Source organism: Oryzias latipes, chromosome 24 (genome assembly GCF_002234675.1).
Source record: "Oryzias latipes chromosome 24, ASM223467v1".
NCBI lineage: Eukaryota > Metazoa > Chordata > Actinopteri > Beloniformes > Adrianichthyidae > Oryzias > Oryzias latipes.
Window position 1 is genome coordinate 4,783,602 of NC_019882.2, and position 11,986 is coordinate 4,795,587.

Sequence of the window (11,986 nt, forward strand, 5' to 3'; positions counted from 1 at the left end):
TCATAATCCAATGAAGCTTGAATGAAATCGTTCCTGAAAATAAGAATCTCTCAGAGGCAGACTCCTCCTTCTGGTGGTGAAGCTAAAAGCTTTTGATGCTCTGAATGCTGGACCTCATTCAATGCACTTATGTAAATCTGCTCTTCAATAAATGAATGGAGTTTAATTGAAGTGTCACCAAAGAATGCATTTTGACATTAGGGCATCAGATAAGAACACACCCCCATCCACACAAACACACACACTAATGCACACAAAGAGAATTTGCATCAAATGCTAAAACTCATGAATAGCACCAAAAATAATTTGTCAGCTTAGTTCATAAACGATATCTCATATTTATTAAAAGGTGTAGTTTTTCCAAAGGTGGTAGAAATGTCTTTTTTCTAAACTAAATGTAAACAAATAGATAAGAAACCGTAAAACATCCAGCTATGAAAAATTTATGGAACATAAATACCCGACAAATTATACAAACTAAAAGTATAAACTAAAAGTATAAAGAAAGTGAGGGTAAGTTTTTCTGTCATCCACAACACTCACACATTTACAGATTAATAATTTAGGTTTTTATGGCAATACTCTATATCCATCTTTTTAGTAAAATTTCAGTATCTTTTTTTTAACCAATATTTTTTCTTAAATTACACAGTAACTACACAATAAACCCCAAATTACAAAAAAAAAAAAAAAAACATAAATCAAATGTATTTTTTTTCCTGCAGATTCACTAACAGTTTCATCAAACCGTTTTTACGTTTTATAGCAAAGATCAAAACAACCAAACTTTAATGTTACAAGTAAGGATGAAAATTATGTTATAACTCCTATTAAGTTTGTTTGAAACCAAAAATTACAGAGCAAATAACCTTTTTCAAACCGTTGCATAAAAGTTTAAATTTTGAAGTTTAAAAAAGTTTGAAGTTTAAATAGTTTGTTTTTCAAATGATAAAAATATAAAATATTTCTTTTTTTTGCTGGGATGTTGTGTAAAGGTAGTCATTTTAAAAAGTATTCTGCTGTAGAATTACTATTAGGAGTTCTCAATCAAACATAAACTCTTTATTTCATTTATATATATATATATATATATATATATATATATATATATATATATATATATATACATATATATATATATATATATATATATATATATATATATATATATATACATATATACATATATACATATATATATATATATTATTTGTTTAAGTCAAAGTAACAGACCAGCCGTTTCTCGTCTGAAGCAAAAAGGAAGAAAATGTTTTTGCCTTTGGTCATTTTTTGATGCCAAAATGAAAGATTTTCTGCCAGCTCTATGGTTTTAATTGTGGAGTAATTTGCTGCCAAAAAAGCAGAAAACCCCCCTCTGTCTCCCGAGGCTCCATGTTTGGGAATATTTTGATTCTGATTTCCAACCTGATTGTTAATGAGGCAGCTCCACTTTGTTTGTCTTCATTGAAAATGCGACGACTTTCATCCTTTTTTTTAGGAAACACTGAGATTTATTTGAAGACCATATGAATGGATCTGCTTTGCTTACAAGGGACATTTCACTTGGAGCTGTTTTGAAAATTTAATACCAAAAATGACGAAGAATAACGAGGGAATAAGTGACCCCATATTTAAAGGAAAATATGAATATTTTACCATGCATTTAATTATGCATTCATTTATTTACTGTATTTTTTATTAAGATGACTCTCCCTTTGACACTTTAGCTTTTTAAAAAATCTTTGTCAGAATCGTAAAAGACAAAGAATTCATCCTTTCTTTTATTCTGTCATCAAGAAACCTTCAACGATTCAGAGCAAACAAACAAAAAACTGCAGTAAAACAGAATAACAGTGTTTTGGAAGCATAGAATTAACTGATGTTATCCACTACCTTTGCATAATTAATGTCTGTATCTCTTTTCTTTTTTTTAAAGTGCTTAAAGTTTTGGCAATAAAAAATTCATTTTAGTTGATTACAGTCTCAGGAAATTAAACATTTTAAAAAAATCTTTAAAAAGTTACTTTTCTTTTTTAATAACATGGTTTAAAAATTTCTACTGAGATAAAACAAAGCAAACATAATTTTTATTCAGTTTTGGACTTCTGCTATTTTTTTATTTAACCTTTATGTGTGACAAAAAATAGGGGAATAGAAGGAAGAAAATTGATCATTGTTGATATAACTTTTTCTCTCTCAGAACAAAAAAAAAAAGAAAAAAGCTATGCAGTAAAATAAATTTTAAAACTTTTCAATTTATGTGATGCCCTTCTAAGTTTTGTCTTTATACATAACAAATCCACCATTCTTCTTTTGTTCACCTTTACACTTTTATTTTAAAGTGGAAAAATACATTTTAAATGATAGAGAGGTACTAAGTTCAGAAAACAGAAGGATAAATGAATGTGAATTATTGTTTAAAAACGACAACAGCTCACATAATTTGTCTATTTTTAGGGGCCCCACCTAGAAATAAGTCAGAAGTTCCTAAAATGTGATCTAATTTATTTGGTCTTATCAAGAATTTTTGTTTTAAGAAAAACACTGTCACTAACACATTTTCGTGAACTAAGATTAATTTGCTATTAAAAAAACAAACTTGAAAAGATTATTTTTCTGCAAAATAGCAAAAAATAAGGTCATTTTTCCTTAAAACAAAGATCGTTTTGCTATCTTAAGTTGCAGTGTGTCTTTTCTTAAAATGAATTTGTATTTGGTAAACATTTATGATGCACTTTATGTATTAATTTTACTATCTTTAATTTCAACTTTGCTCAGTAAATCATTGTGGGAACATTTTTCAATTGTTTTCTATATTTTATTAAGAACAGTTTGCATGAAGCATGAGGGTGTCATGGACTGGAGTGTTTTGGTGTTAGTTGGTGCTGGCTGCCACTTTCTAAATTGGGACCAGCTGCTTCTGTTCAGTCATTTTTGTCGTTTTAGTGAAAATCTCATGGTGTCACGGAGTGTTTTGGTTGGTTTCCCCTTGATAACATGCTTTAGGGTTTGGTTAATAAATGCTTTTGGGTCCTTGGTGCCCCCTGTTACGGAGGATTGACCTGAAGAATAGGTGATTACGTTTGAAGTTTAAATGTGCTGACGAAAATGAGGTTTTTAATGATTAATTTGAAAAATGAAGCTTAAACGTAAAACCTCCATATTATTATCTGCTGCATTCCTTCAGCTTCGTTGTCTAGATTTGAGAACATTTTCCCTCTGACCATTATTGGATCAGATTCAGGCAATCGGCTCAAACTTCTTGTTTTCTTCTCATCATGTTGTTTTGCAGCTTCCCTCCAGTCCATTCAGTCCCTCTGTTTTTTTAATTTCCTCTCAGTGTTTTTTTGTTTTTTCTTTTGAATTAGCATTTCACTTCTTTCAAGTCTTTCCACCAGGAAGCAGAAAAGAGCCATAGCTAGAAGCCAAGTGTCGTCCCACCAGTCCTGCAATCCCCAGAAGGGTTTTGGCTCCATCAGTCTCTCTGGTTGACTCCTTCCAGGGGATCCAGTCAGTGCAGCCAAGCTGCCGGGGCTCACGGCCATCAGAGCTGTCCTGACAGTCAGCTGAGCCTTTGTGTCGACCTTCTGGACCCTCTTGTCAGTCTTCTGAACTGTTTGTCTGCTTTACTCCATTGTTCTTTTGTTTTCTGGTGGTGAAAACTCTAAGATTTGTTGTTGTTTTTTATTTATTTTTTTCATTTCTGATTTAACAATGTTCCGGGTCACAAGAGGGACGAGATGCAGGACACAATGTGGACAGCTCATCCAAACTCTATGAGCGGCGCTCCTAGACAAACTGCAACCCATGCACAAAGTCTGGAAAAATAGCATGTAGTGATGGAAGAAGTCCTCAAACATGGTGTGACCCTGGCCTTTTTGCTTTGAGCGGACAACCTTTACCACAGTACGGCAAATGAACCCTCCAGAGATGTGCAAAACATGACGGATGTGATGATTGTGGCTTGAAAGAATGAATGAAAAATGCCAGAAAAGTCTTCTTTTGGACCAATCATTGGAAAATATAGAATAATAGATGTTTTTCTATTGTTAAAAGGGAAAATGCTGCTAATGGAACTTGTAAAACATTTTTGGGGTAAGATTTCTTAAAACAAAACGAAATTCAATCTTAAAATTAGCTTAAAGCAGTTATATTTTTGTATATTAGTCTGGTAACTGGAAATATTATGCCTTAAAGTCCCACTCTGATCATCTTCTGATCTATTTTCATAGAGTTCCTGTGGTCTTTCAATCATAATGATGCTGTTTTTAGTCAAAACCAAAGAGCTTTTAACAGTCGTTTCCTATAACATAGTTTCTGCAGAGCGGCAGGAGTTCATTAGAAATTCACCTCTGAGTAATGGGTGGGACTGTTGGCGCAGAAATAGTCCGTCCCCTCTTCCTCTTCCCGCTGCAGAGAGCTCAGAACTTCAAACAAACGTTAAAACCAACGATTTTCCTAGAAAGCCTCCAAATTATGCTGGAGGAGTTGGGAGACAATGGATTGAAAAGGAGTTTAAATTTGTAGCTGGTCCTACAGGTGATAATTATAATTTATTTATGTTTAATTAAAGAAAGAAGCCTCTTCTCGAGGTCAAAGGTCAACAAATCTTTGGTCATAGGCGTAGACCTAAACTGGTGGCATCTGTGTGAAGTTTTGTGAAGAATTGTTTTCATTTTCCATGATGTGAGAAAAGGTGAATTATTATTTTATTATTATTTTAAAGATTCCTTTGGGTATCCCCGACATATGTGTTTAGTGGATTTTGTAATATGTTGTATGAGATTTTAGCCCCAGAAGTTTTGGATTTGGAAGATTTTTCCCGCTGTGGTGTCGTCATTTTTTTTATGGGGTGGGGTTCATGATGTCCCAAAATTCCTTTTCAGCAGGTACTGGTGAGTGCAAATTCTGAGTATGTGGTGGGGGCCAAATTTGGCACTGTAAGAAAGAAGAACTGTTTGATAGTCCAGGCCTGTTTTAGGACGGAACTGGAAACCAGATGAAAATACTTGGTGATATTTAGTGGTTTTTTCAGAGTAAAGCTCCTTTCATTGTTCTCCTTGGCAGGAGCTGCTTGAGGTTATGCTCACGGTAACCAATTAGCTGGAAAGATGGAGAAAGAGGGGATGAAATCAAATACTTCAGTGTCAGTTTTCTCTCTCGTTCCCTGTAGCTCCATTTGAACATCAAAGCTCCATCAGCGTATGCCTAACAGACAGCAGTTACCAACTTGAAAGCCAGAATGCGGTCTTCTGTTGACGCGGCGACACTGTGTTCCTGTTTCTTCCGTCTATGATGTGCTTCCATAACTCTCTCGTAGTCTCGCCGTAGGTCTCCATGTTCCAACAGTCAAAACACAAAAACTCCATCAAAGTAGCTCGTCGACTCCTCTGATCTCCCATCATCCATCTGCGGCAGCACGGCTGCACCTCGTCCAGCCTCTCTCCTTCCTTTGTCCCTGTCCTCCTCTTGTGTCTCCTCTTTTATTTTCTCCCACTTTCGCTTCCTTCTCCTCTGTCTTTTTCTCTCTGGCAGCCTCTCGCTTTGTCTCTTGGTGATGGGCCAAAGCTCGACTCGCCTCTTTCTTCTGCTCCTGCTGGTCTCCGGCATCCTCCGACTCCCCGGGCATCGGGCCAATAACTCTCCTCTCGCCTCCTCATCATCTACCCATGAAAAGTTCTTTCATCTGTGTTCTCCTCCTTTCCTGCTTAACTGTCCTTCTTCCTCTGTGTAACTTGGACTTTTTCAAATGAATGTGCAGACAGTCCACTGGTACCACCCGGAGATGGCTCAAACATGACGTTTTGTCAGTTTTTTCATAAAAATAGCTTTGCTATCAGACCTTTAAATGTGTTTAAAACATTCAGAACAAAGTAATAATTAAATATTCAACAGTTCAATATTTAGAAGTGACTGAACAGCTGGGCGGTTTAATAAATTCCTTCTAATAAAAACAAAAAATATCTCATTCTTGGACTCTTTTAGTTGACTTTAACAAAAAAACAAAAAAAAATCCGAGAGGTCTTTAATTTCAGGAGATAAAATGAACAGGAATACTGAAAAGGTGCAGTTGGACAAATTTAGTTCTAGATGAGTGAAACAAGTTTGAAGTAACAATAAAAGAGAGTTTTTTTAAAACAACTTCATTAACTTTTGCAGACATTTGGTTCTGATCTTTTTCTTTTATGCGGATCTCAAATGTCGCTGTAAAAGAATCAAATGAGATAAACCCTGGAAATCATCAAAATATTTCCCTTTTGAATCAGTAAGATGTTATTTTGAATTTTGCAAAAGGTAAAAATAAATATGGAAAATGAACATTTTGTAATGCATCTTAGAAAAAAAAAGCTTTCTTTTAGATTTTTTGGCCAGTTAATAGATATTTCCATTTGGTTTGCCAGAAAACGTTCTGGCAATTAGGTCCAAATTGACTAAACTTTTAACATTTTTTACAGCATTAACTCTTCCTGTTTGATTTAAAGTAGATTAAATGGTATTAATAAATTGTACATTTTAATTAATTAATTTGATAGTGGAAATTTTATTAATTTACATTTTTAGTTCATTTTATTTAACCATTGGAATAAAATCTTCAATTATTATCATTTCTTGTTGTTTAACACAATGATTTTTAAATTTCTTCAAATGTATCTGTCCTCTGTTCTCTCTGGTCTCCCTGAAGGGGATCTTCGTCCTGGGTTTGCCCTTTGCCCTGGTCCGGTCAGGATATGTGGGCCTGGTCCTGCTGGCTCTGTCTGCATGGGTCTGCAACCACACAGGCAGAATCTTGGTGTCCTGTTTGTATGAAGAGGAGCAAAGGTGAGGCTTTATGCATCACAATGTCCCACATTGATTTAGATTTGCGTCCCTTTGTGACTGAAGCAAATTATCACTTTTTTACATCTATTTGTGTTTTATTCACTTTAATCTTTCAAAAGAGTATAAAAATGTATCCACAAATATAGAAACACGTTGAGTTAGTTTAAGCTTTGTGATTTTTAGTGAGGAGTCTGGCTCAGTGTCGAGGGTTCGAGTCCGACAAAGCTACCAAGACATTACAGAGGCTTGTTGCAAAGGATTGTGGCCAGGCTGGGAGGGAGTGGGGGGGTGGATGGTCAATGTGGCTCAGGTAACACACTTTCATTTTTCTCTTTCTTTTTTGTATATTAAAAAAGAAAAACATTTGTGCAAAGAAAAGTAAATACAGTGCAGAGATTGGCAACGATAATAAATCGTCTCAAAGATTAAATAAAAATCAGAAGTATATGAAAAATAAACAGTGATGGAAAAGCTATAGTCCATTACAAAATTCATCTCTATGAAAAAGGCAAATTTCAAATGGACAGAATACATGACGAATACACATTACAAATATTTTTAAGTCATATTTTGTAACATTGTAAATATTTGCAGATTTTTCCTTTGTTGGGAAAAAAAAACATTCCATAATGTTTTACCGCCTTAAATCTAGTTGAAAACTTTACAAAGATGCAAAGCTGTAGAATAATGAGTTAAGTGTGAAGGTAACTGAGAACTATGTGTAAAATAAAGACCTATTTGTACACAAATAGTGAGAATTTGAAGTCACACAACGTTTTTTAACTCTGATTAGGTTGCAAACTTGCAGAAAATACAAAAATGTTGGAAAAAATACCAAACGGTATTACAAGAAGACAGATATGGACAAATCAAGCTTTAACACGTAAAGAATATATAAATAAGTATTTGAAGACATGTTTTGTCTTTCTATGAAGTAAATGATGGAAAAGTGTCTTTTTTTTGGCAGTTGATTGAGCTGCTGATGACCTGCACCCTTTACCTGCTGGTCTCCACAAACCTGCTGTCCGACTGTCTGTCAGCAGCGGCTCTCCACAGGTCCGTTTGCTCCCTGCTCTGTCTGCTGCTTCTCCTGCCCTGCCTGCTGCTGACTGATCTCAGACCTGTTTCAGTGCTCAGCCTTCTCTGCTCCTTGGCTCATGGCCTCATAAGGTGAGGAAACACAGAGTTTAGCAGTTTTAAAACAAAATAATATTTAAGTATCATTTCCTGCAACCTTTCTAGTTTACAATGTGATAATTTTATGTCAAATTTCAGCAAATCAAATATCAGGTTAAATAATTTGGGAAGAGAAGAATTAAAGTACACAGCTTTGAGGCAAAGAACATTTTTTAGTCTTAGCATGGTGGTGGCTGTATCATGATCTGAGCATGAAGCATTTGAGTTAAATCGGTTTGCAGTTAGAGGTGGAATAAATTGTACTTGTATAATTATTCTTACAAATAGCAGTTTATTTTTGCATATTATTACAGTATAGATCCAAATAAAACCTTCATGATGGTTCTTTTTTGATACTGTTTCTTTTCATAATTTTACCGACAAACATCGTTTGTCAATGAAAGACATATTTTGCTGTTGTTTCTTTAAATCAATGTATGTCTTGGAATTCATTTACAATCTACTCAAACTGAAGGAACAAAACACAGACACTCACTTCCGATGCTGACAGCAGAAGTTGCCATGTTTAAAATTTAAGCCACCGTCTATTTTTTTCAACTTTGACCCCACTTCCCTCCAGAATTAGCTTTGTTATATTAAACATTCTGGGCACTGGATCGCCATCTTCCATCCGCAGTGCTGCTATTTGTGCAAATTTTTATGTAGAAATTCCTTTTAAGAGGCAATTACTTTTTTGGGTTACATTCAAGAATCACAAGACTGTGTGAAGCACGTTTTCTCAACCATCTGTGCGTCCTGCCGTCTGCAGCTCTGCTCTTTCCACAGCTACAGGAAAGAATTTACTCTCAGACAGATTCTTGCTGCTTAGTTTATATCTCATAATTACCTTAATATATACACCTATGGTCATGAGCTCTGGGTCATGACCGAAAGAACGAGGTCCCGAATACAAGCGGCTGAAATGAGCTTCCTCCGCAGGGTGGCTGGGCGCTCCCTTAGAGATAGGGTGAGAAGCTCGGTCACCCGCGGAGAGCTCGGAGTAGAACCGCTTCTCCTCCACATCGAAAGGAGCCAGTTGAGGTGGCTCGGGCATCTAGTCCGGATGCCTCCTGGGCGCCTCCCTGGAGAGGTGTTCCGGGCATGTCCCACTGGGCGGAGGCCCCCGGGAATACCCAGGACACGCTGGAGAGACTACGCCTCGGGGTCCCCCCAGAGGAGCTGGAGGAAGTGGCTGGGGCGAGGGAAGTCTGGGCATCTCTTCTTAGACTGCTGGCCCCGCGACCCGGTCCCGGATAAGCGGAGGAAGATGGATGGATGGAGAACAATAAAACATGAAAACACTAGGACAATAAAAACATTCAAGCATATAATACAAAAAATAAAAACACAGATAAACAAAACAGTGAATCATAAAAAAAAGGGGATCAGGAGAATTACTTCCAGTATTCAGTGGAGTTCTTTGTTTCTTTAAGCTTTGCCTCCTTAATCCTTGTGCTATCCACCCTTACATTGACGTGTTCTCCCTACCATGACAAAGGTGGATAAAGGTGGAAAGATTTCATGTAATCCATGGACACCAGTGAAGATCACAAATCATTAAAGAAAAAAGGGTTCAGAGCACTGTCTAGTGGGTCTAGATGACCCAACTCCCAACGTCAAAGTGCCTAGGATAGCACAAGGGTTAAAGATATTTATTGGTGGCAGTTTGGTTAATCTTCATCTTTTTTTGAAAGATGTTCCAGCCCACGTTTCATGTTTAATAGAGACAAAAAACCTAAAACTTATTATATAAATGCTCCAAGTAGTTTGTGTTAGAGAGAACAGAATGACTCAACATGAAAGAAGGAACTTGGTTTAAAAGACCAATAATCATAAACCCAAAACATTCAATTGTTGTTAATTTTTTACCGTAACCTGATTAATGATGGAAGGAGATCAAGGTAGGACACTTGTAACCCTTGTGCTATCCTAGGCACTTTACCATTGGGAGTTGGGTCATCTAGACCCACCAGACAGTGCTCTGAACCTTTTTTCTTCAATGATTTGTGATCTTCACTGGTGTCCATGGATTACATGAAATCTTTCCACCTTTATCCACCTACCGTCATGGTAGGGAGAACACGTCAACGTAAGGGTGGGGTCATTTAAGATAGCACAAGGGTTAAAAAAAAATCAGAACAGCTTCCATATTCAGGCTGCACAGTGCTCTCACCTCACAGATTGGTTCAAATCCCGGCTTGGTGGAGTTAACATGTTCTCCTCACGCATGTGTGGGTTTTCTTCAGGAACTGAGGAATATGGGGGTTTTGGAAAATCTTTCAAACACATGGACCATCTGGTTTGGCACCAACAACTTAAAAGCATTCACTCTGATGGTCTGTGTCAGCTTCACAAGGTCACCTTGACTGTGTCTCATCCAAATGCATTGAGCTGCTCTGCTGTCATTGCTCACTGTTGTGAATGATAGATTGCTTTATTGTCACAGAGGGAAATTAGTTTCCACAGACTGTCATAACACTGTGCACACAATGGACATTTAACATGACAAACATGGTAAACATTCAGGATCTGTCCACATTTATTAATTGACTGTACATTTTTTAGCGTTATTTTTTTTGTTTCTCCATCAGTTTGCTGGTCATGCTGTTCTGCCTGAGCTGTGCCAGCAACTGGTACTGGTCCTCTCTGTCTCTGGCTGTGGATCCGGAGAACTTCCTTGTCTCAGTAGGAGTCATCATCTTCTCCTATACCTCCCAGATCTTCCTCCCTTCTTTAGAAGGGAGTATGGAGGACAGGGGACAGTTCGACACCATGCTGGGAAGAACCCATGGAGCTGCCTGCATCATGAAAACCTTGTTTGCTTTGCTGGTCAGTAACTGGCTGAGCTGGGAAAAGCTTTTAAAATGTCTTGTTGAGGGCAGAAAAAGTTAAAGGCATGAATCAAACCTTTTTTCCCTACTTGATAAGGCGGCATTGACCTGGGGGTCAGAGACCAGCGAGGTCGTCACAGACAACCTGCCACCCAACCTTCGGCCTGTTGTTAACATGTGTCTGCTGGCTAAAGCCCTACTGTCCTACCCTTTGCCCTTCTACGCTGCTGCTGAAATACTGCAAAGCTGCTTTCTTAGAGGTGAAACAAACAAGCAAAATGAATTTAGAATATTGTTAACAGGTAGTTATCTAAAATGTCTGAACAAACATCCATGATCAGCTGGGATTCTGTCTCCCTCCAGATGCTTCTAATTCATCAAACTCCAAACACAAAGGTCGAGGAGTTTCCCGCCCAGCCCTGATGACCCGTTGCACCTTGTTGCTGACCTCGTATTTCCTGGCGCTGCTGGTACCCAGGTTCTCCCTGCTGATGGGTTTGACAGGGAGTGTGACTGGAGCTGCACTCACGCTCATACTGCCATGTCTGTTTCACCTGAGGCTGCAGTGGCTTCGGCTCACTGTGAGGGACCGGCTGACAGATGTGTGCATACTGAGCTTGGGGGTCATGTGTAGCGTCTCGGGTGTGATCTGTGCAATGAAAAGACTGGTGGAGGGATCATGAAAAAGGAGCCGAAAAAAAATGATTTAAATAAGAACGTGCAGAAAGTGGTTTGTGCAAATGTTTGGAAGATTTTCAGTTAGCGTATGTGAAGCTTCTGCATAAGTGCAAAATTCAAGACAAAAGCATTTTGTCTTTTTACTGTTTTGAGCTACGTGAAGCTCTGCTGCAACAGTTGGCTGCAGATGTGGGGTTCTGGATGTATTTGGCGTTTTCTCCAACAGCTTGAACCGTTCTCAAATGGTTTACAAGTTCTCTGGCAATGATAGCAGAGTCAAACATTCAAATCTTTTGTTGTAGATTCTTAAAACCTTGGTGATAAACAAATATGAAATGCCAATTAAAAACCTAGTCAGTTCTTGGGTTAAAGTCACTTAAAGGTGTAAATAGACATTTTAGGGTTATTTATGTTTAGCATTTTATCTGCTTGTAACCAAAAGAATGTGAAGAACCTTGCTTTTTCATTAGATGTGATTATAA